The sequence below is a fragment of the Panthera leo genome, chromosome A3, assembly GCF_018350215.1.
Source record: "Panthera leo isolate Ple1 chromosome A3, P.leo_Ple1_pat1.1, whole genome shotgun sequence".
In the NCBI taxonomy this organism is placed as follows: Eukaryota; Metazoa; Chordata; class Mammalia; order Carnivora; family Felidae; genus Panthera; species Panthera leo.
In genome coordinates this window covers 84006815-84029441 of record NC_056681.1, presented here as the reverse complement: position 1 = coordinate 84029441, position 22627 = coordinate 84006815, and positions in this window count along the sequence as shown.

Sequence of the window (22627 nt, the reverse complement as noted above, 5' to 3'; positions counted from 1 at the left end):
ATTATGTATATATATATATGTGTGTGTGTGTGTGTGTGTGTATACAATTGATCATATATGTTTACATATATGTGTATATATATGTAATTTTAAGATCCAGCTTATGGTTGCCATATGACATTCCCAAAATTTTGTTGAATTTCTGTAAGAAACATATCCTTTTCCATATAGAGCATCATGGAATTTCCAAGTATTCGTATTCAAAACAAAAACAGAGTTATTTTTAAGGCATTAAAATTTAAAGAAAATCAAATCCACAAAAACCTTTCTAACACTGAGCACTCATAGAGAAAATAATAGAAGACATTGTGGTGAGGAATAAAACTAGGCAGAATGCATATTTGAAACCAGTGTGCTTTGGTGCAGGAAGATAATACCTACTAAAAATGCTTTCCTGCAGGTTTGTCCAGTGGTCTTTCTGTACTTCACTTAAGATGAAATGGTCTGGCCCAGGAAGTACAATAATAAAGTAGTCATCTTTTGAAACTTTGATTGGAATGATGAGGGAGAATAGTAAATTGTCCCGGAAGGACTTAGTAATGGAAAGTTTTCTAACGGGTATATCTGTGGAAACTGGGAGTCCTGGCTTGAAACAGGAGACCTCTCATGATTCCTTGTAGCTTGATTCACTCATAGTACTGAGATAGACTCTGACTTATGCTATCAGAACTCTTGGATTCATTTAAACACATGGACATTGATCTTTAGTAGTGAAACTGTCTTGAGAAATTCAAAATTCTGTTAATGGATTACTGCCTTGTTAGACAAGTATGTAAAAATACTATAGAAATCTCACTGAGCATGCTTAGCAGGAATCAGAACTTTGAGCATATCTTGTATACCCATCCTATATAAAACCATATATATTTGAGGCCCCTGGGTGACTCAGTCGGTTGGGTGTCCGACTTTGGCTCAGGTCATGATCTCACGGTTCGTGGGTTTGAACCCCGAGTTGGGCTCTGTGCTGACAGCTCGGAGCCTGGAGCTGCTTTGAATTCTCTGTGTCTCCCTCTATCTCTCTCTCTCTCTGCCCTTCCCCTGCTCACTGTCTGTCTGTCTCTCTCTCAAAAATAAATAAACATTAAAAAAATTTTAAGCATATATATTTTTTAATACCCATATGTCCTTCTGTTAAAAATAAAAACTAGTGTTTAGGAATAGCTGTTTCCTGATAAAACTACCCATCGACTTCTTTGCCAGACAAATGCAGCTCATACATTGACACATTTCAGTCCATCTGTATGTACAGCATGTTCCACATCCCAATTACAACACAGGCATCTTAACTTTAAATGAGACAAAACAAACATAAAATTAACACTGGTGGGAACCCCCTGCCACTCAATTTGTGTTGGGTTTAACACCTTCTTATTTTATATATCCTGCCACATAAACAGTTTTATATTAGCCACTGATATGGTGGCTTCCAACAACTCAATGTTGAGCTGTTTAAAAGCACTAATTAGCAGCTTTAATACAGAAGGGAACACATATATTAGAAAAATCCTGTAAACCCCAAATACCCCTTGGGCCCTGCCATTTGTGTGTAAAATAACTCAATAAAAAATATATACTATATTCTTAATCACAAAACCTTTCAGGAGTATAATCAATCACAGAGAAATATAAACCATGCCTTTATAAACAAAAAAAAGAAAAATGATAACTTCCATTTAAGCTGAGCGTGTGAATCATCACAATGAGCATATGAATTTATAAAACTAAGCACACTTCATAATAGTGATAAAAATATTACAAGTATACATACATCCAATTGACATATATGCATTGCATTCAATTTGGGCACAACTGGCAACATATTTATTAAATTAACACTTCATTTCTTTCTTTCTATCACTTCTAATAATACCAAAGCCATATATACATGTATACTAACTTTAACAGAAAATAAAGAAAATATTCTTAAAGTACTTTTACACTATTTGAGAATACAGAAACATATTTAATTTTCAAAGGATTCCAGGAACACATTTTTCTATAATTGGGAATGTCCATATAATCTAATTATGTCTTTTTAAGTAACATTTAACATAGCTAGCTATTTATAACTTAAAGGAATGTTTTTTCTTTTCCCTAACTTTCCATGTACCTTGATCAGATAATTCTACTAGTTAATATTTCTAGTACATGTAAATAATTATATCCTGAGTGCTTTAAAATTACACTAATTCCTACACCATTAAGGAAGGAAAATGTTTCTAGTTTTTGATGCATTATAAGTGGGAGATATTAATTTCTAGATGAAATTATGCATAAGCAGGGGGAAAGCTTTGTACTGAGTTAATATTTAAACATAAAATGTTAAGTATCTCAGGAATTATGGATGATTAAAAGCAAATAGGACAACACAGCCATACTGTATTTGGATTGTGGGACCCTCTCCCGTTTGCACAATTTTCTACCCCCCGCCCACAGCAAAAAGCGTCTTTATATTTTAAAATTGTTTAGCTGTCAGGATGGATGGTTTGAACAGTAGCAAACACTCAAATCCAAAGAAATGGCATTCTTCAGTAAATATGTTTGTGCTATGTCATATAAATGAATTATAAACAGTAGAGTAACCTTTTTGTTTTTATCGTTAATACTTTGTCATTTTATAAACTGCCAGTAAGCAATACAATTTCCAAAGCAAGGCTGAAAACTTGGAGGAAATTAGCTCATACCAAGTTATATATATTATTTTCTAATGCAGTACTAATCATACTTTACTATTTTGGGTGAACAGCTTTTTAAAACTATACTGAATGATGGAATTGTCCCATTTTAAGTAGAAATTTCTACACAATGGGTAATTTCAATTCTTTCCAGCTTTATTCCACTATTAGAAACATATTTAGTCAAAGACCTCACATATTTACTATGAATATATTTTAATGTATTTTCTCCAAAGAAATAAAGCAGGTTGACACTTAGGTTTGTTTCTCCTTTCATGTTTTGCTTTAAATGGTGTTTTATGTTATAGGCTAATGAGTATCTAACGGTGTACTTAATGTACTTTGCATATGGTATTTCAGTAAAGACCCAGCATTTCATTTGGGAGGGCGGTCTGCCATGACACTTGAGCAGTTTTACATAAGCTGGGAGTATGTTTACAGTTCGCGAAGGCTCTTAGAGACAGATTCTATGTTTCGAGCAAATATGGAGCTATACACCCTTCACTATTTGTGACAAGTGATACTGTCTCTTAGTAAATTTGTGTCTGCCCACTATGATAAAATTGGGGTAAGACTATAAGAGTTTAGGTCAGGGACAAAGAGAATTCTTTACAGGCCTGCTACATTAAATTATAGGACCGCTGCTTTAGGTTCCTAGGACTGCTAGAGCAAAATGTCACAGAGTGTCTGAAGACAGAAATCTATTGTCTCACAGCTCTGGAGGCCCCAAATCCCAAAGCGAAGTTTTGGTGGGGACTTGCTCCCTCTGAACTCTGTGGGGAAGAAGTCTTCTTCCTGGCTTTGGGTGATAGCCATCTATCCTTGGCATTCCTTGGACTATAACTGCAACACACACCCCTCTCTTCCTCTGTCTTCACATCATCTTCTTAGAAGGACACTGAGCATAATGAATTAAGAGCCCACTCTACTCCAGTATGACCTCGTATTCATTATTTACATCTGCAACAATCCTATTTCCAAATGAAGTCACATTCTGAGGTACTAGGGGTCAAGACTTCAGCTTATCTTCTGTGTGTGTTGGGGGTGGGGGAGAGGGGGAAACACGATTCAACCTGTAGCAAGCATTAACCAATATCAGATGTAAACCTAAATTGGTATGCCCAGGCCTAAATGGCTAGCTAGGATCTTTCTCTGGACCATCTCCTCTCTTCTTGGAGGAGTTCCATTGCTTGGGGATGGTATCATGGAGAGAGTCACTTTCCTCCTTTAGATGTCAATCAGGCAGAAGAAGAAAGAGTAAAGTGAAGAAATTAGGATTGCTGCGAATCACACATGGACCACAGTATAACTACAAACATCCAGTCTATGATGAATATCTTTTTAGAGGACTTACAATGTACCGTCAGGCAGAAAAAGTAAGAAAAGAACCTTCCTGTCTCTTACCACTCTTTGTTCTAAGGAGTTCCTTTGGAAAAATACTCCTTTGACCCCTTAGGGGTGCCTCTGCTTTCCATCAACTTGATCTCGAGCTCATGGAGGTCACTAATCTCCAGAGCCATTGACATCCTCCAATTCACCAATGGAAAAACAACCATTAAAAAAGAAAGAAAGAAAGAAAGAAAGAAAGAAAGAAAGAAAGAAAGAAAGAAGAAAGAAGAAAGAAAAAAAGAAAAGAAAGAAAAGAAAGAAGAGAAGAGGAGAGAAGAGAAGAGAAAGAAGAGAAGAGAAGAGAAGAGAAGAGAAGAGAAGAATGGGTTCAGAAACAATGTGTGAGGGGGTAGATTTACATTACCACCCACTTCAGCCTTTGTCTTCAAAGTGCTTTCTGCAGAGTATTAAATGGTGTTTTGCTTTTTTTTTTTGTTTTTCTCTTTTTGGAGGGGAGGAGAAGTCAATGAGATTTTTGAAAAGGCTCAGAACAGAGAGGTCACTTTTGAACAAATGACATGTAAGGCAAGATAAATTTACATTTTTCAACCTCATGAAAAACAAGGACAGCTTTGTCTGGGATTCACTAAGAAGTCATTGACGGTAAGCGCCGGCTGCCCACTGGTCACGATGGAGTAAAACCCAGAGAAATGTGAGGTAAAGAGAGTTTATATGTAACCATAGGTTGAACATCCCCAACTCCCCACAAAAGCCTTTCATTTCCATTTGGAGTGAGTACACGATAACCTAGACTGGCCAGCCCCTCAGTCACCAAGCAAAGCTCTTGACATTTGCCTAATTATCTTTTCTCATCATCAGTCATTTCTTGAAGTCTCAGCTTCATTCAGATGCCAGGTATTTCCGAAATTAATCATGACATTGAAAGCGGCATCTTTTCATGTAAACGGACTTTATTATCTGGATCAGAAAGCCCCCTCTTCGAGTAGCGAAATCCCATTTGTAGGGAAAGTGTCTGAAATCTGACATGCTGCTTTCCCAGGAAAGATTCTTCGTGTTGACCTCCCAGCAAGCACCAAGCATTCATCACTGTGAGCTTATGTGTAAGTGTGTGTGTGTGTGTGTGTGTGTGTGTGTGTGTGTGTGTGTGCGCGCGCACCCACGCGCATGGGTGTACATGTGCCTGCGTGCAGCTAAAAGCCTTGGGCTGGCTGCATGCTAATTTGCCCCATTGTTTCGGGGTGACTGCTTTTCTAGTATTTAGGAACAAAGCCTTTTTGCGTAAGCCCCTACCTACAATTATTTTATGTTTACCTCAAGAGCCACCATCTTATGTGTATTGCAACTATATTAGGGGATGCCAGAGCTTCTTTGTCTCCTTGGAAGGCCTCAGATTATAGACAGGGTTTAGCTTGATACCAGGACACCTCTCTTTCATTTATAGGCATTTTACAAACGTTTGAGGGCCCTGAACTATACCAACACGTGGCTTTGCCCAGCCTTTCTGAATTTACAAAGGGGAGGAAGAAAATGCTTCGAAGAGCTTGGTAAAGTGCCCTCAAACTCAATTTTTAGGTATATAAAATAAAGGATGGGCAAATGAGGAATTAGCAAGAAATTCCCACTTGTAGAAGTATCACCAAAACTGGAACAGGGCCTCAAAAAGGGTTGCATACTTAGATTCCCAGCACTGGCTGGAATGTTATCTAATTACAGATCTTCCTCCTCTTATGATGGGGCTACATCCCGATAAACCTATCATATGTTGTAAATATCCTAAGTCGAAAATGCCCCTAACCTACCAAACATCATAGCTTAACCGAGTCTATCTTAAATGTGCTCAGAGCACTTACTATTAATCTACCGCTGGGCAAAATCATCTAACACAAAGCCTGTTTTATAGGAAAGCATCCAACAGCGCAAGTAATTTATTGAATACTCTACTGAAAGTGAAAACCAGAATGGTTGTAGGGTACAAAATGGTGGTAAGTATATCGGTTGTTGACCTTTGAAGTCACGTGGTTGTTGACCTTTGCAGTCACGTGACTGACTGGGCGCTGCAGCTCCCACTGCCCAGCATCAGAACAGAGGATTCGAGAGTGTATCGCTGGCCTGGGGAAAGATCCAAATTCAAAATTGGAAATACTGTTTCTACTGGATGCATATCATTTTGTACCATACTAAAATTGAAAAATCCTAAACTGAATCACTGTAAGCCAGGGACCTTCTGTAGCTGGTAGGTTCACCTGATGATAAGCCAACTCCATGGCACATTTCCAGTGGAAAAGCAACCCCTACCCTCGTGTGTATAGTGACAAATAGGGAAAGTTCTTTCTACATCCCTGACTCACTTTTCTTTTGTTCTGTGCTTTAACAGCTGAGTGTTAATGATGGGATATTTGTCCTCTGAGAGGAGTACAGAAGAGTAATATTAACTACCTGCAACCCTCCCTCCTATGTGGAAATAAAATTAATGTTGTGACATAAGCTGACAAAAACCAGGAAATTAAAAGTTAAGGCTGAGACTCCTTCGTGAGATTTTACCTTTTTTGGTTATTGTAAAATGAATATAGTGAGGATAATTTGCTTGGAGGAAAGACCTAATCATGGAGTTCATCAAGAAAGAGTAAAAAAAAATTTTTTTTTAAATCTATTTTTGCTCTCTTCAAGCCAACTGAGAGCTGGTTTTAAAAAGTACCCCACTTTCTCTTACCCCTCCATTTTCTTAAGCCTGAAGAATTTCTTAAACCAAAGGAAAAGAATAACCTCCCCTTCATAGTCTACAAAAAGGCTAAGTAAGTAATACATTCCCCATTCTTTAAAACAAATGGACCCAGACAAAAAAGTCCAGTATGTCCTAAATCAGAATCAGTGGAAAGCACAGATTGTCTGGAATTTGGAAATACAGTTTTGGAGTGTTCCATTCACATCCAAAGTCCTATAGGAAAAACAAACATAAAAATCAGCTTTTGAGAGGCCATATTTAAGCAAGACCTCAACCCCTCCATTCTTTGGCTGTGTTTGAAGATCAGCCAAAAGGGAGAAAAGGGAGTGTAAATTCAAGGAATGACGCTCTAGGCTGTAGGCCAGAAACTCTGAACATTCATCTTTCCCCCTTTGCTGAGAAGAATGTTTCTGGGGAAGAAGATCCGTGATGGGTTTGTTTCTAAGGGCTTTTCTGAACTCCAAAAAAAATAATTGTAAACTTTACCTTCCTCCCTGCATCTGCCTTCAGTCATGCTAATCTTGGGCTCCTTTCATCTCTTGGGTTCACTGTTACAAACACAAATGGCTTATTCTGGTGCCTAGGAATGCCCTGTATTACCATCCTTTCTATTTGGATATATGGTTCGATGCTATCTTATTTTGCAACAATATCATCACCTCCTGGGCTGCTCATCATTTCCATAGCTATTTGCACATAACATTTCAGGAAGTTGCTAAATGTCATCCAGAACTGTTAACCATAATAACCAGACTTAAAGCTCCTTGAAGGCAGGCTCCTCAGATACAATAGCAATTCTTACAAAATCAAAAGGCAGACCACATAGTCTGATAAAAGATACCTTTCTAATATATGAATTTATTTATATGAAAAAAACCAGTGAAGAATATTTGAAATGGACACTATTTAACAAGCTTGAAGGTATACATTCCCTGTTTATTCACATTATCTGTAATATTGAACCCAATAAATTATACTAGCAAAGTTTCTTAAAATCTGTCAAAGTGAACAGCAGTCATCAATGGAAAATTATGTGAGGGGTGCCTGGGTGGCTCAGTTGGTTAAGCCTTGACTTGGGCTCAGGTCATGATTTTGCATAGGGCTTTCTGCTGTCAGCATGGAGCTCACTTTAGATCCTCTGCCGCCACTCTCCCTGACCCTCCCCCTCTTGCACTCTCTCCCTCTCAAAATTAAATAAACATTAAAAAAAAAAAAGGAAATCCTGTGAGATGGCCACAAAAGACCATCACTATCCACTAGTTAATGGCTTTTTATCTATTTATTTCTTAGGACAATAGCAACTAAAAATTTTACCCTTGCTCCCCTGCCCATATAGATGTAAATATATAGCCAGGGATCAGGCAAGCCTCAATCCCTAGCAAATGGTGAAGTACATGCTTTCTAAAAACTTGCTTATATTTATTAGAGTCAAACAAAGGCTGATGGGCTACATAGGCTGTGTTTGTGTATAACTGGCATACCTAGGAAGTTTAGGAGTTAGCAGTGTCCTGTATAAAACGGATATAGGAGGGGCTATGACAGCAGGGACAACTAATCTAAACTAATCATTAAGGAAGCGTTGTCTGCTGGGAAATCAAGAAAGCAGGGAGCAAAGCAGAGGTATGCTCTGAAATCAGTGACATTAGTCATTAGGGATTTCCAAAATTGTTCTGATTTGAAGTCCTGGTCCTGGACTGAGTTTTTTTTAGGAGAAGAGAGTCTGCAAACACCAAAGCCCTCTCTCTCTAGGCTGCTGCTTTGAAAAAAATAGACATTTTTTCTTACAAAGTGGAATACAGGCATTAGAAATCGAGACTGCATATCCCACTCATGGCAGCTGGGGCTTGAAGGCCTTTCTGTGCCATAGCCCTTGTCTTTGAAGAGAGTATACAGGATGGAATTGCAAAACCTCTCAGCTAAGTGTCGTCAAGGAACTTAATAGTTCAGAGCTAAAAACCTATCTTATCACATTCGACTCCTATTTCTTACCTGTGAACTTCTCCAATTCTTTTATTACATTAAAAAAATGACTTATTACTCTTTACAAAGGCAACAATATTCCTACAGTACTTGTCAAGCCGCGGCAATCACACTAGAAAGAGCTTCTAACACGGCTTCAGGACTGAAGCGAATGGCATCTGTCTTGCCACTCAATCAACCTAAAATTGGTGAATCTGGAGTTCCACTATCCATCTTCATTTCGGATGAATGACAATCCCAGACACTGGGAGGAGACACGAGTTGCCTTGATTCTTTCCTAAGTTGGAGAAATCAAAGCTGTCTCAAAAACAGTTTCACAGTTCATCCTGCCCTCTCCCAAAATCTGATCAACTTTCAGCCCTGATTGCTGCATGAGTACCTGAAGTAGTTTGTCTACTTGTGAAGGAGTAGTCTGTGGATTACAGTCAGGATGCCCACACACGGCAATGAGCCTCTTTGTGACATTTCTCCCATCAGGGGAAACTTGGGGATTTACAAAATTTCATAGCTTAATGTTACATGTTTTCTGTTTCACATTTCCTCAAGAAGAACTGCAAAGGAAAATCAGGTAACTCAGTTATTTGTATATTCTAGGTTTACGGTATTGTGTATTGCCTTACCTAATGCATATGCTGTTAACTATGTATGTAAATCCTTCCCATTCTGTCATTATTTGCTAACCTTGATCTTGATCTTACATTGAATTTTACTGAACGATTGTAGCTCTTCATTCTGAACAATCTTTCTTTGTTTCAGTTGGCAAGTACTTGAGCGATAATTCAAGATACGTAATTCATTTAACATTTAACCATCTAATATGTACATAGTGCTGTGATGGAGAATTAGACGCATTCTAATTGTTATTTATAAATAATAGGTGCACACATATGTACATACACCTATATCTATGCATATGCTTTTCATAAACAGTGTATTTCTTCATCAGAGCAGTCTAGCACAGTGGTTCAGGGTATGGGTTCCAGAGCCAAACTACTTGTATTCCAGGACTTGATCTGTCAGTTACTGGCAGTGAGACCTTGGGCAAAGTCATGTCTAACATCTCTGGGCACCTTGTTTACCTCAAATATATGATGGTGATCATAGTAGAGCTTATGTCAAGGACGCTTCATGAGAATTATATCCAGAGAGAAGACTGGCTGAGACCTAATGGACATTGACTGAACATTAGCTAATATTGGTGTCTCTTCCACTATAAATACAACAATAATAGTACCTTCTCTATCAGGTAGCTGGGAGCATTAAATGAGTTAAGGCATCTGAAGTTTTTGACGCCGTCATTATTATAACCATCATTAGGGATGTATTATCAAAACGCTATAAGAAAGCACAGGAGATGAAGATGGGGGGTGGGGAGACTAATGTAGACTGAAGAGTTTTGGCAAAGACACCAGAAACGAAGTGGAATCCAAACTGCCCTTTTAAAGGATGGGTAGGATTTTGATACAGACAGAGGGCTTTCTGGCAAAGACAAATAAAAACAGTCTGAAAAGGTCCTTAAAGAGAATAATACTTTGGGGGCCACTGTGTAAGGGATGGATGTGGAAGACTATGAGCGAAGGTATAGGACAGGTGACAGAAAATTAGTCTGGAAAAGTGTATTTAGGCCATATTATTGAAGGCTTTCAGTAACCTACAAAAATAGATAAGCAAATAAATAAATAAATGGGCTGTGTGCTGTAAACATTTTAAAGCCGGTGGAGTTGTTGTTGTTGTTTAAGGGAAAAAAAATCACATGATTGACTCCATTTTATGTAACATCAAAGGTAGCATGGAAAATAAATCAGAGAGAAAAGAGTGTGGAAACAGGAAGCCAAGCTACAGCAGCAGTATGGTAAAAGATTAATCAATACAAAAATGGCAGAGCAATAAAACGAGTTTGGGAACGGGTTTGGGGGTTGGGCAAAATGAGTGAATGGCGTCAGGAGGCAGCAATTCCCAGTTATAAGTCATGGGATGTAATTCACAGTATAGTGACTATAGACAATAATACTGTATTGTGTATTTGGAAGTTGCTAAGAGAATAAATTTTAAAAGTTCTCATCATGAGGAAAAAAATCTTCTTAGAAGGTTTGTTTGTACGTGTAATTTTCTTGAATACAGAGTAATCATTCAATAGCTTAAAACTTAAAGTTTAAATATCGAATGTCAGGTGGTCAACAAGAAGGCCCAACAGCTCCACCCTCCCTAGTGACAGGCCATCTTCAGATGCAGCCTTTCTGTGCCCACTCTTGAGACAAATTTCGATCACTTACTGTAGCTAATTCTAGATGCCCTTGAATATTGTGAACAGATATACCATCTGATATTATGAAGCCCATGTAGGCAGAAGCCTATTCCTCTGAGATATATGGCATATAGGTTGCTGTCTTTACAACTCCTCTCTCTCCAACCATTGTGTTCTTAGCCCATTTCTATGTGCCTCCCACTTTATTTCCAAGTGACATTTTTAGTCTTTCAAAAGGAAGAAAGGGAGAAAGACGGAAGGAAAGAAGGAAGGAAGGAAGGAAGGAAGGGAGGAAGGGAGGGAGGAAGGGAGGGAAAGAGAAAGAAAAAGAGAGAGGAAGGAAGGAAAGGAGAAAGGAAGAAAGAAAGAAAGAAAAAGAAAGAAAGAAAGAAAGAAGAAAAGAAAGAAAGAGTAGGTCATTCTGATTTTTTCTTTCCTTCTTTTGTTCCTTTTCTTTCTTTTCTTTCTTTCTTTCTTTTGTTTTACATTTGAATGGTAACTTCTTAAACAGTCTCTGTGTCCTTTCCCAACCCCGCAGATCTACAATGGACATCACATGAGGGAAACCTGAAAGGATAGAAAATGGAGACATCAAACTTAAACCTTGCTGTTTATTCTCCAGCAAGTTAATGTTAGGGTATTGACATCCAGTCCAGAGTCTAATTGGTATCTCTAAAATCTCATTTAGAAAATTCCTAAACACCATACATAGCCAATTCTCTCTTTGAAGATTGTCCCCTGTTATACTACCACAGAGGAAAAACAAAGAAAGAACGGACAGAAAATTTATACCGTAGTTCAGTAATGTGTGACTTTTGCAGTAGTTAGTCTCTCCAAAACAATCTACTTTGCTCAGTTAAATCACTGCATCAGCAAATCAGTTACTCATCAAGCTGGACCACAGATTTTATCTTGTTCAGATACTCAAAACATCACATTTCTTGAATGAACTGAATGAGAGCTATGCTTTTCATTTCTGAAAAATCCTTTGTTTTCATAGATTATCATATTAGCATATCCTATCCTGATAAGGGAACTATTTATTGTTTTTCCTTGTGATATTTCTCATGGCTATTTCTCTGACCCTTCCCCAACCTTCAAACATACATACATAAACATATACTCACCCTCCCTCTCTTAAATTTATTTTTCACTTATTTTTCAAAAATAGCTTCAAACTTCGAGACACTTCTTGCATATTTAAGGAAGATGATGAGATTCCATTGATTGTTTCTGGCTTGACAGTTTAAAATGTCAAGTTCTGTTACCCTGTATGAGATAATATTTGTTGTTTTGCTTTTATTATAGTTATTTGTCTTTCACTGATCAAACCGTTTCTCCAGTTGTTAGTTAGTGTGTACAAGATGAGGTCCATCCTTTATGCTGGTTGCATACCACATTGTGCAGCATGACCCCAGTGAATCAGCCATTAGTTGTTTTGGGCCCCAAGACAACTGAAGGCAACCCACAAATCCTCCTGCCTAAAGTGGCAAGAATCCAGATCTTGTTATCCTAGGAGCTGCTGCGTGGGGAATGAAGAATGAGGGCTAACAGAGCAGGCTTGGCTCACACTAAACGTGGCTTTCTAAGAATATCCTGACATTTCCAGAAGGTTGGGATAGGTACGATCCCAGTTGGAAAAACCATGAACGTATTTACTTCATAATTTTTAGGTTTTCATATCTTTGCTTTACTATATGTAGAAATAGATTCCACCTGAGCAACTTGAAACAATAAAATAAAGAATGGGGTGGGGGGTGTGCAAGGAAGGCTAACTTGAGCAGAATATATCAATGTATATACACACACCAAAAAAGAAAATCCTCAAAACTATTGCCTATATTGGGAAGCGAAAATTTATAAAAGAGAGGCAGACATAAAAGAAGAAATTGTTTATTTGTTTGTTTGCCTTTATAAAACCCATTTGGGAGAAACATCCATATATATACATCAGTTATCTGGCTTGTCCCAGTTACACTGATGTTAGAGATGTCCTTTGTTAGAAATTAATGTGTGTAATAAAGTTTTACATTTTTCATATGTTTTGAAGTATATGAGCTATATTTCTTTTGACTGCATAATTACTTTTTGTACACAAGAAAAATGAGGTGCTTAGCCCTAAGTAAATAACCTCAAAACAAACCAAGAATAATAGTTACATTCTTTTCATCTTCTGGGCTGTATACAATAAATATTTCCAGAAACTTTTTAAGTTACGTTATTGTGACTTTTTGCCAAAAAAAGAACCCAAACTTTTATTGACTCAGAACCAAGTTCAGATAAAAATATGCCCACATCCATATTGATATTTTGATACATTTGTTGAGAACACAGACTAATAGCTAAAAGCTTTTTTCCCAGTTTATATTAATTTCCAAGGTGTTTTCCCTTTACATTCTAAAGGAACAAATCTTCCACTCAGTATAAACCTTTTGGGAAATAAGACAGTAGATTTAAAGCAGTTTAAGTACTTTATTTTTCCGTGTAGATGCTTTCAATAACTCCTAAATTCCCACAGTAGAGAACGCTATCAACAAAATTGTATGTTGTATTGATTACAGTTAGTCTCCTTTGCATAAACTTTGTTTTTAAGGCTAAGCATTTGGTTGTTTCTAAACAATGGGACTTAAAAAAAAATTAAAGAAATTTGCTCTGTCATTCACACCTTGAAGAACCAATTTGGTCTTTAAAAATAGTTCTGTGGAGGCTGTAAAATCTCAAATTGAGAGTGGGGGTGAGACAGTGCTACAAATGCTAACAGACTTATTAAGAGACCCCTCACCCTTTCTGGTAGCTGGCTCCGCTGTAATTACCAACCTGCCTGTTGTTTTCTTTTCCCTCCCTGGTAGCATGTAATGTGACCTTGATATATTTTTTACTGCATTACTGAGTTTAGTAAAGAAGTTCTAAGGTTTGCGAAGATTGAGTAAATCAGGAAAATACTGATATTTTAAGTTGTTCATGATGGACTCCATATAAAATATGCATGACTTATTTTCCCCCTCACCTGAGTAATTATGACTGTAACTTGGATTTTTTAAAAAGGTAACGGGGAAAATAAAATCAGAGTGGATTTTTCTTCTTTTTCTCTCTCGTGCCTAGACCAAAATCTCTGTGTGTATATGGGTATTGCCTATGCCTGTAGATGTATAGAACAAGAGAGCAAATGCCATAATCCATATATTAATAGTAGTTATCTCTGCAAATTAGAATTCTCAGTGATTTTATTATTTTTACTTTCATATGACCTCAATTTTTCTGTGCTAAAAATTATTATTTTTATAATAAGTTAGCTTATTAATTTATTAAAAAATAGTAGTTATAACTTGCCAATAAAATTTGTGAAATAAGTTAAAAGGAGTTTGTTTGTTTTTTTAATTTTTTTTTAACGTTTATTTATTTTTGAGACAGAGGGAGACAGAGCATGAATGCGGGAGGGTCAGAGAGAGGGAGACACAGAATCTGAAACAGGCTCCAGGCTCTGAGCTGTCAGCACAGAGCCCGACGCGGGGCTCGAACTCACGGACCGCGAGATCGTGACCTGAGCCGAAGTCGGACGCTTAACCGACTGAGCCACCCAGGTGCCCCAAAAGGAGTTTTTAAGTCTCTTTGCAAAATAGAATGTATTACTTTTCTTTTGGAAATTGTGTCTGCATTAGTGACAGTGGGAACACACGGATGATCTGGTAAGAGTATAAAAGTAAAGATAAAATATCAGTAAAGATCTGTGCCAGGCAGTAATCTGCCTTAGAAAAGTTGGAATAGAGAGAGCCAATCAAAAAAGACTGAAGGAACATATTGACAGGAAAGAAGCTAGTGTGAGGAATGATGGCAAGAATATTTCATCAGTCCAGAATATTCGTTTGCTTGCTCATTTATTTGTTTGTTTGAAGAACCTGCCTATAGAGAATTATAGTCCAATACCAGCAACGAACACTGAGGGAAGGGTAGAGACTAAAGAGAGGCATTACTTCAAGTTTCCAAGTACTGTGAGTTTCCAGAAGGGTCATTCTCTGCAGTGACAAATAAAAGCCTTAAAATTAACTGTTACTCCTCAAGAGTGCAGTCCATATAACTGTGCCTTGGAATATACCTCTCAGATTCAGATAGAAAGAGAGAGAGAGAATGAGGGAGATAGAGAATGGCTCTGTTGCTTTCCTTTCTAAGTCATTATCTACCATTGATGCAGAAACTTCTGATAAATCTGGTGGGTTTTAGGTGGTCAATTGGCCATGTTCTGTTCTGTGTATCTTTGCTAGAACTCATCACTGTGATGGAGATCTTGGTTTTTGGACTCTGAAATTTTTCTGGGAGATGAGACACAGCATTCTTGTCCATCTTCTCACACACTCATTTTTAGATATTGGTTTAAAGTCTTTGGTGGTTTATCTAGATTATCATGTTCCCTTCCTACTCTCTACCTTTATGGTTTTCATTGCTCCCCAGCAAGCATCCTTCTGCGTTCAGACCACCCTTCTTTGTACTGAATGCAAAGAACTCCTCATGGTCTATAAATACCCTAATTCATTTCTATCTTTTCAATTTTGTCCACCTTACCAGAAATACTTCTTCTAGATTCACCAGCCACCTATTCTCAAAGATTACATAGAAGATTCCACATCCACACTGAACAAACCTTTCCCCAAATCTTTGCAGTCCAGTCGTTTGTAAGTTGAACATTGCCAGGGCAGAGAAAGAGCACAGAGTGTTCTACACATACACATTATGTGAATTACTTGTGGGTCTTCTTGCTTCCCTCTCATTCTCATTCTGCAGCCATATAAGAGAATTAGAAGATTGGTCCAGAAATGTGGCCTAAGTGCTCACATCTGGCTGACCTCTCCTTCCAGACTGCAGTTCTGCGAGCCTGGCTCTTTTCAACTGAATTAAGGTCAAAACTCTCCACGAAAAGACTCTGGCTTCTTCTGTCCTCTTCCCACTGCCCGCTCCCTCCCCCCACGTCACTGTATCCTGTTCCAGTTGAGGCTTGGATCAGTTTAACTAGATGATTTCCCTTATGTCCTATAGCAATTAAAAAATAAATAAAACCAACACTGCTGCTCCTCTTCATAACGAAGGTACTTTTTCCCTTTCAGTAAGAAAAAAACAAGTTTCACACTTTGGGTCTGTTTACTGGGTAGAACCCAAAAACAGAGCTGTAAGACCGAGGACAGAGTTTCAAATGGTGACTTGTCTGTTTACAGATGAGTAATTGGGCTCCCGCACTGGCGCTGTGGGATGGTCACTTGCAGGTCTGATATTTATTTCCACAATTCACTGAATGTAACGGATCTTGAAATATAGCTTATAAATATTTAGAAAATATTGTTTCTAAGTATCTGCAGCTTCTTTACAGTGCACCGGGCTATTTATTTTGAAACAGCATCTCTTTTTATTGAGAGGTAAAGTAGATAGCTGAGCAGAGACGCATGCAGCATGGAACATAATTAATATTGTGGGGGAGAAAGGAAGGAGATCACTGTTATGCGGCTGACAATCAGTCCTCCCTCACAGGGAAGGCTTTTCAAATATGCAGATGAGGATGTCACCCTTAGATGTGCATTTGAACTTCCTATATTACGTTCCTCGATTTTATGATGTTTTAGTGGAAAAGCACTTGCTCAGGATCAATCAGTAGGCCCTCCAGACCAAAACGCTGAAGGCTTGGTGATAGCTTCCAAAAGTGGCCACAGAGCACTCTTTCCTCACCTGGCTCCACATTCTTGAAAGCAGGCTTTGCAGCTCTGTCCCTTTGGAGATAGAGTCTACTTCTCCATTTCTTGAACCTGAGCTGCCATGATGGCATGCTTTGACCAACAGATCGCAGCAGAGGTTTATTATACCAGTCTTGATATATGCTCAAAGGGCTTTCCACCTTCTGCTCTCACTCCTAGAACCCTGAGTAGCAGCCATGAGGATAGCCTGAGCTGCCCTGCTAGATGATGAAACTCATGGCCTAGTCACTCCCATCACCACAGGTGACAGCCAGCCAACCCCAGAAGCCGAGCCCTCTAGCTGACTCGAGGCTGACCACAGATGCAGGAATAGGCCCGAAGAAGACCAAAAACACCACCCAGCTGAGAGCCCAACCCAGATTTCAGACCTATAAAACCAAAAGCTAAATTAATAATTATTGTTTTGAGCCACTAAGTTTTGGGGTAGCTATTTCGGCAGCAAAAGCCAACTGATGCAGGGTCATGATAGTGCAGTGGGTCATAACCCATGACCAATGTCTCAGTCACGTGACCATAAGGCAACCTCATTTCTACATGAAACAAGAAAGTCATTTATTCAACCTAAATTTATTGAGAACCTAATCTAATTCAGGTACTCTTTGTTCAAGGTGCTGGGAAGTACAACAATGAACAAAACCGGCTGAGTTCCTTCCTTCCTTGAACTTATACTTAGTGACTCATAGAGACAATGACAAATAAAAAAGTAAATATAGAAGATAGTGTGTTATAACGAAAAGTTCTATAAGATAAAGAAGCTGAAAAGAGGGGTAGACAGCAAGAAGGGAGACTAAATTTCATAAGGCAATCAGAGATAGCTATGCTGAAAAGGAAATTTGAGCAAAAATATAGGAATGAACTATATAGAAATCTACAGCAACAGTACTGTTTGATGGGACATTTTAAGTCAAAATTGTATGCGAGTGGTCCCCATAAAGATCTCAGTCCAGGATTCGCTTTGTGTCTTTTAGCAGTGATTTAATAATCTTGCCTAGCATTCGTATCTATCTTGTTATTAAATCTCCACATTTTAGATTTAATGGTCAGTCATATGAATTGCTGAAAATGTTTCTGGCAGGTTGACGAATTTTCTGATGTTAAGTTGTTAATGGTAGGCAAAATCATATTTCTGTGATTATACAAATGTATCTCTCGTGAAATACAAGTTATTTCTCTGGTGATCTTTTATTAGATTTTTTAAAAAATATGTGTAATTAAGGCTCTTTGCTTTTAATCCCTCAGAAATATCTAAGGTAAAGCAAAGCTTTTGTTTTTGCTGCTGTTATTTTGGTTTATTTTAATAAAAGGCATTATGTATGTTGCCTGAAATGTTCTATAATTATGGTTTTTTGTTTGTTGTGAAACAAATTGAGTGAGGCATAGAGATAAAACTTTATAACTCATGTTCTGTATTTGATTATTAGAAAGCAATATTGAACCTTTTAATTTACTTGCAGAATTCTAAAAGCATCTGGTAAATACCATAGAAAAAAGGAAGTTAGTTGACTTCCAACAAAGATGAACTCATATGCCCTTTAACAATCAAAAGAAACCATCCTCCACAGACTTGAACTAAATCTGAGTTGGAATTCATGCAATGGTTGAATAAAAGGTGAGATTTAAGAACACATTTCACCATGTGGTTGAGTATGAAACAGTGTGGTATAGGCTGCTGGCAGTTTTTTCCTCTTTCTGGCATAAAGTTGGACTACATCCCCAGCCTGTCTTTCCCTTACAAGTGATCGTGTGAGCAAAAGTGTTCAGGCCATAGAAGGCCTGGCCCATAAAAATGTACATGCAGTCACCTATGTTCTTTCTCTTCATTTGACAGAGTATTGGCACCCAGGGGATCCGTGTAAGTCTGTTCTGAAGCTGCCACAGCCTCCATCAGTCTGGGTCCCTGAAAAACTATGGGAAACAGAACTACTAATTGCCTGTTAAATGGGGAATAAGTAAAATTTCTGTTCTCTAAGCCATTATATTTGGCAGAGGGAAGGGAGTTGGGGGGCTCTGGTGTTTGCAGCTCAGCATATTGTAATTGATACAGGAAGTATCTACCGTTCTGCTTTACTGCCCACATCAGAAAAACAAATGTACAGTATTTTTCAGTGAGAATGCTAAGGCCGACAGAATGTTGAATGAAAATGACTACAGAAAAAATTGTCAACAATGAGAGTTCATCAACACGTATGTCTAAGAAAACCATGTTTCTAAATAGAGATCATAATTCCTATCTCTTTTTGATTTCTAACAGGTGAAAGAGATGTTGAGTTGATTATAGGTACTCAGAAAGTACTCAGTGAACAAATGCATGCATGAATGAGTTAAGGGTGCAGGGTGAGAAAACTTGAGCAACATCAGGACACACAGGTTTTTACTAAATATTTTGCCATGACATGGCTGTGTGAATTTAGATATGTTTCTCTCTCTAAGCATTAGCTTCTCTCCTGTGAAATTTGTGGGGTGGAACTAAATTTTTCCAAGCTGGAAAATTCTGAGCCCTGTGTCTATGGGTAACTGGTCCTTTCTGGTAAGTAAGTGAGAAAGACATCAAAGGCCCAAGGTCACTATAGTGTGAGAATAGAGTTGTACAGCCTGGGGAGCCAACGTCTCTTAGAATTCAGGCCACAGTACAAGGTGCCTCTTTGGCTTGCAGGGTGTTCCAACCTACATATCTATAAAAAAACTCACCAAAGCAACTCTTAAATCCAAAGAGGTCCTAGAAAGTCTGTGGTCTGAACTCAGTTTCATCACAGGTGAATAAATACAAATGAGGTCCCTGGAGGTTAAGTCACAGAGTTACTTCTCCCAGCCAGGACTAGAATGTACATTTCTGAGCTTGCTACTCAGGGTACTTTCTTCATGTCTTGCCCATGCTTACCCTTATCCAAACTTAAAATTGTATCTAACCCACGTAATAAGCATTATGTTTCTTTTATTTGGTTGGTTGGTTGGTTGGTTGGTTAAAAATATTTTGTGTTATCAAGACTTCATCACATCTTTTTCTTCTCCAACAACTTTGTAGTAGACCTCTAAATCATCTCCACTTCTTTTCTCTTTTAATATGCATTCTAAATATAATAACCATAATAATCTCAAAGTCTTTTGTGACAAGTTTTCAATCTGATCTGCCATTCTTCCCAACTGAGATGGATGTTTTGGTCTTTGCCCTGAAATACACTATTTTGCAAGCTTTCCCATACCAAACTTCACCAGGCTGATACCACCAACCCAACCTCCAAATCCCAGCACACATATTTGTTACAGTTACTAGGTTAGTGTGGTTTTAATCAGCAAAGCAGGAAATCTGAAAGGAAAATCAGCGTGAGAGATAAATGCTACTAAGTTTGTCATGTCTAAGAGAAATGGTATCACCAGGACAGAATGAAGGATGTTGAAAGAAAGAGGGAACCCATAAATGTAATCAGAAATTTCAATAAAGTGGGGGAGTGCCTGGGTGGCTCAGTCAGTTAAATATCTGAATTTGGCTCAGCTCATGATCTCATGGATTGTGAGTTTAAGCCCTGCATCAGGCTCGGTGCTGACAGTTCGGAGCCTGGAGCCTGCTACAGTTTCTGTCTCCCTCTTTGTTGCCCTTTCCCTCCTCGTGCTATGTGTGTGTGTGTGTGTGTGTGTGTGTGTGTGTGTGTGTGTGTGTGTCAAAAATAAATAAACATTTTTTTTAAAAAAAGAAATTTCAGTGAAGGGAGTTGACACCAAAGAAACAAATAGGAAATGTAGGTAAGCCCTTAGCTCATTCATTCTTTCAGTGTTTTATAAATGAGTGTTAAATTTTGCCAAATGTTTTGTATGTATTTATTGATACAATTATGTGATTTTTCTTCTTTAGCCTGTTGATGTGATAGATTACATTAATTGATTTTCAAAGGTTGAACCAACTTGACATACCCAAGATAAATCCTACTTGGTCACGGGGTATAATTCTTTTTATACATTGTAGATTTTGATTTGCTAATATTTTGTTAAGACTCTGTATATTTGTTCATGAGAGATGCTGGTCTGTAGTTTTCTTGTAATGTCTGTTTGATTAAGTTATTGTAGGGTAATACTGGCCTCATAAAATAAATTAGGAAATATTCCCTCTGCTTTTACCTTCTGAAAAAGATTGCAGAGAATTGGTATCATTTCTTCCTGAAATATTTGGTAGAATTTACCAGTGAACCCATTTGGGCCTGATGTTTTCTTTTTTGGGAGGTTATTGATTATTGATTCAATTCCTATAACAGACGTAAACCTGTTCAGATTCCTTATTTCTTCTTGTGTGCAATTTGGCAGGTTATGTCTTTCTAAGGATTGGTCCACTTCATCTAGGTCACTGAATTTGGGGACACAAACTTGTTCATAGTATTCCTTTATTATCTGTTCGATGTCCATGATCTCTGTAATGATGTCCCTCTTTCATTTTTTTTTCATGAAGTATAGTTGACATACAATGTTATATTAGTTACAGGTGTACAACAAGTGATTCTACAATTATATACGTTACATTATGCTCATCTTAAAAGATGTAGTTACCATCTGTTACCATACAAAGTTATTATATCATTGACTGTATTCCCTATGCTATACTTTTCATTCCTATGACTTATATATTTTATAAGTGAAAGTTTGCAGCTCTTAATCCTCTTCACCTATTTAACCTACTTCATTTTGGATTCAATAAGTTTTGACTTTTCTTTTTTCTCTTAGTTAACCTATAAAGAACTTTATTTATCTTTCAGAGCTTTTTCTTTTCTAATATATGCATTCAAAGCTATAAATTTTCCACTAAAGCACTATTTTCACTGCAAAATTTTTCTAATAAATTTTGATAAGTTGTGTTTTCATTTTCATTTACCTCAAAGTATTTTTAAATATCTCTTGAGATTTATTCTTTGACTCATGTTATTTAGAAGTATGTTTTTTTTTAATCTCCAACAATTTGGGGATTTTCCAGCTATCTTTCTGATGTTGACTTCTAGTTTAATTCCATTGTGGTTTGAGCATTCATTATATGATTTCTAGTCTTTTAAATTTGTTAAGATGTGTTTAGTGGCCCAGAATGTGATTAGTGAATTAGCAAATATTTCATATGGGTTTGAGAAGAACGGGTATTCTGCTGTTGTTGAATGAAGTAGTCTGTGGATGTCAATTATATACAATTGATTGATGGTGCTGTTGAGTTCAACTACATCCTTACTGATTTTCTGCCTGCTGGATCTGCCCACTTCTGATACACAGGTGTTGACACGTCCAACCCTAAGAGTGTTTTTATCTACCTCTCCATGAAATTTTACCAATTTTTGCCTTGTGTATTTTGATATCCTATTGTTAGATGTATGCACATTAAGGATTGCTGTGTCTTCTTGGAGTACTGAGTCCTTCGCCATTATGTGATGTCCCTCCTTACCCTTGATAATTTTCCTTGCTCTGAAGTCGGTTCTTTGTGAAGTTAATATAGTTGTTCCAGGGATGCTTGGGTGGCTCAGTCAGTTAAGCATCCTACTCTTGATTTTGGCTCAGGTCATAATCTGACAGTTCATGAGATTGAGCCCCAGATGGGGCTCTGCACTGACAGGGAGGATCCTGCTTGGGATTCTCTCTCTCTCTCTCTCTCTCTCTCTCTCTCTCCCCCCCGTCTCACAAAATAAATAAATTAGTAAATAAACATTTAAAATATATAGTTATTCCATTCCAAATTCGTTCCATGAGGCCAGTATCACCCTCATACCAAAACCAAATGAAGATACCACAAAAAAAAGAGAACTATAGGCCATATCTCTAATTAATATAGATGCAAAAATTCTGAAAAAAATATTATCAAAACAAATCCAACAATACATTTAAAAAAATCAAACACTATGATCAAGTGGAATTTGTTTCTTTGTTGCAAGGATGGTTCAATATTCACGAAGTAAACAAT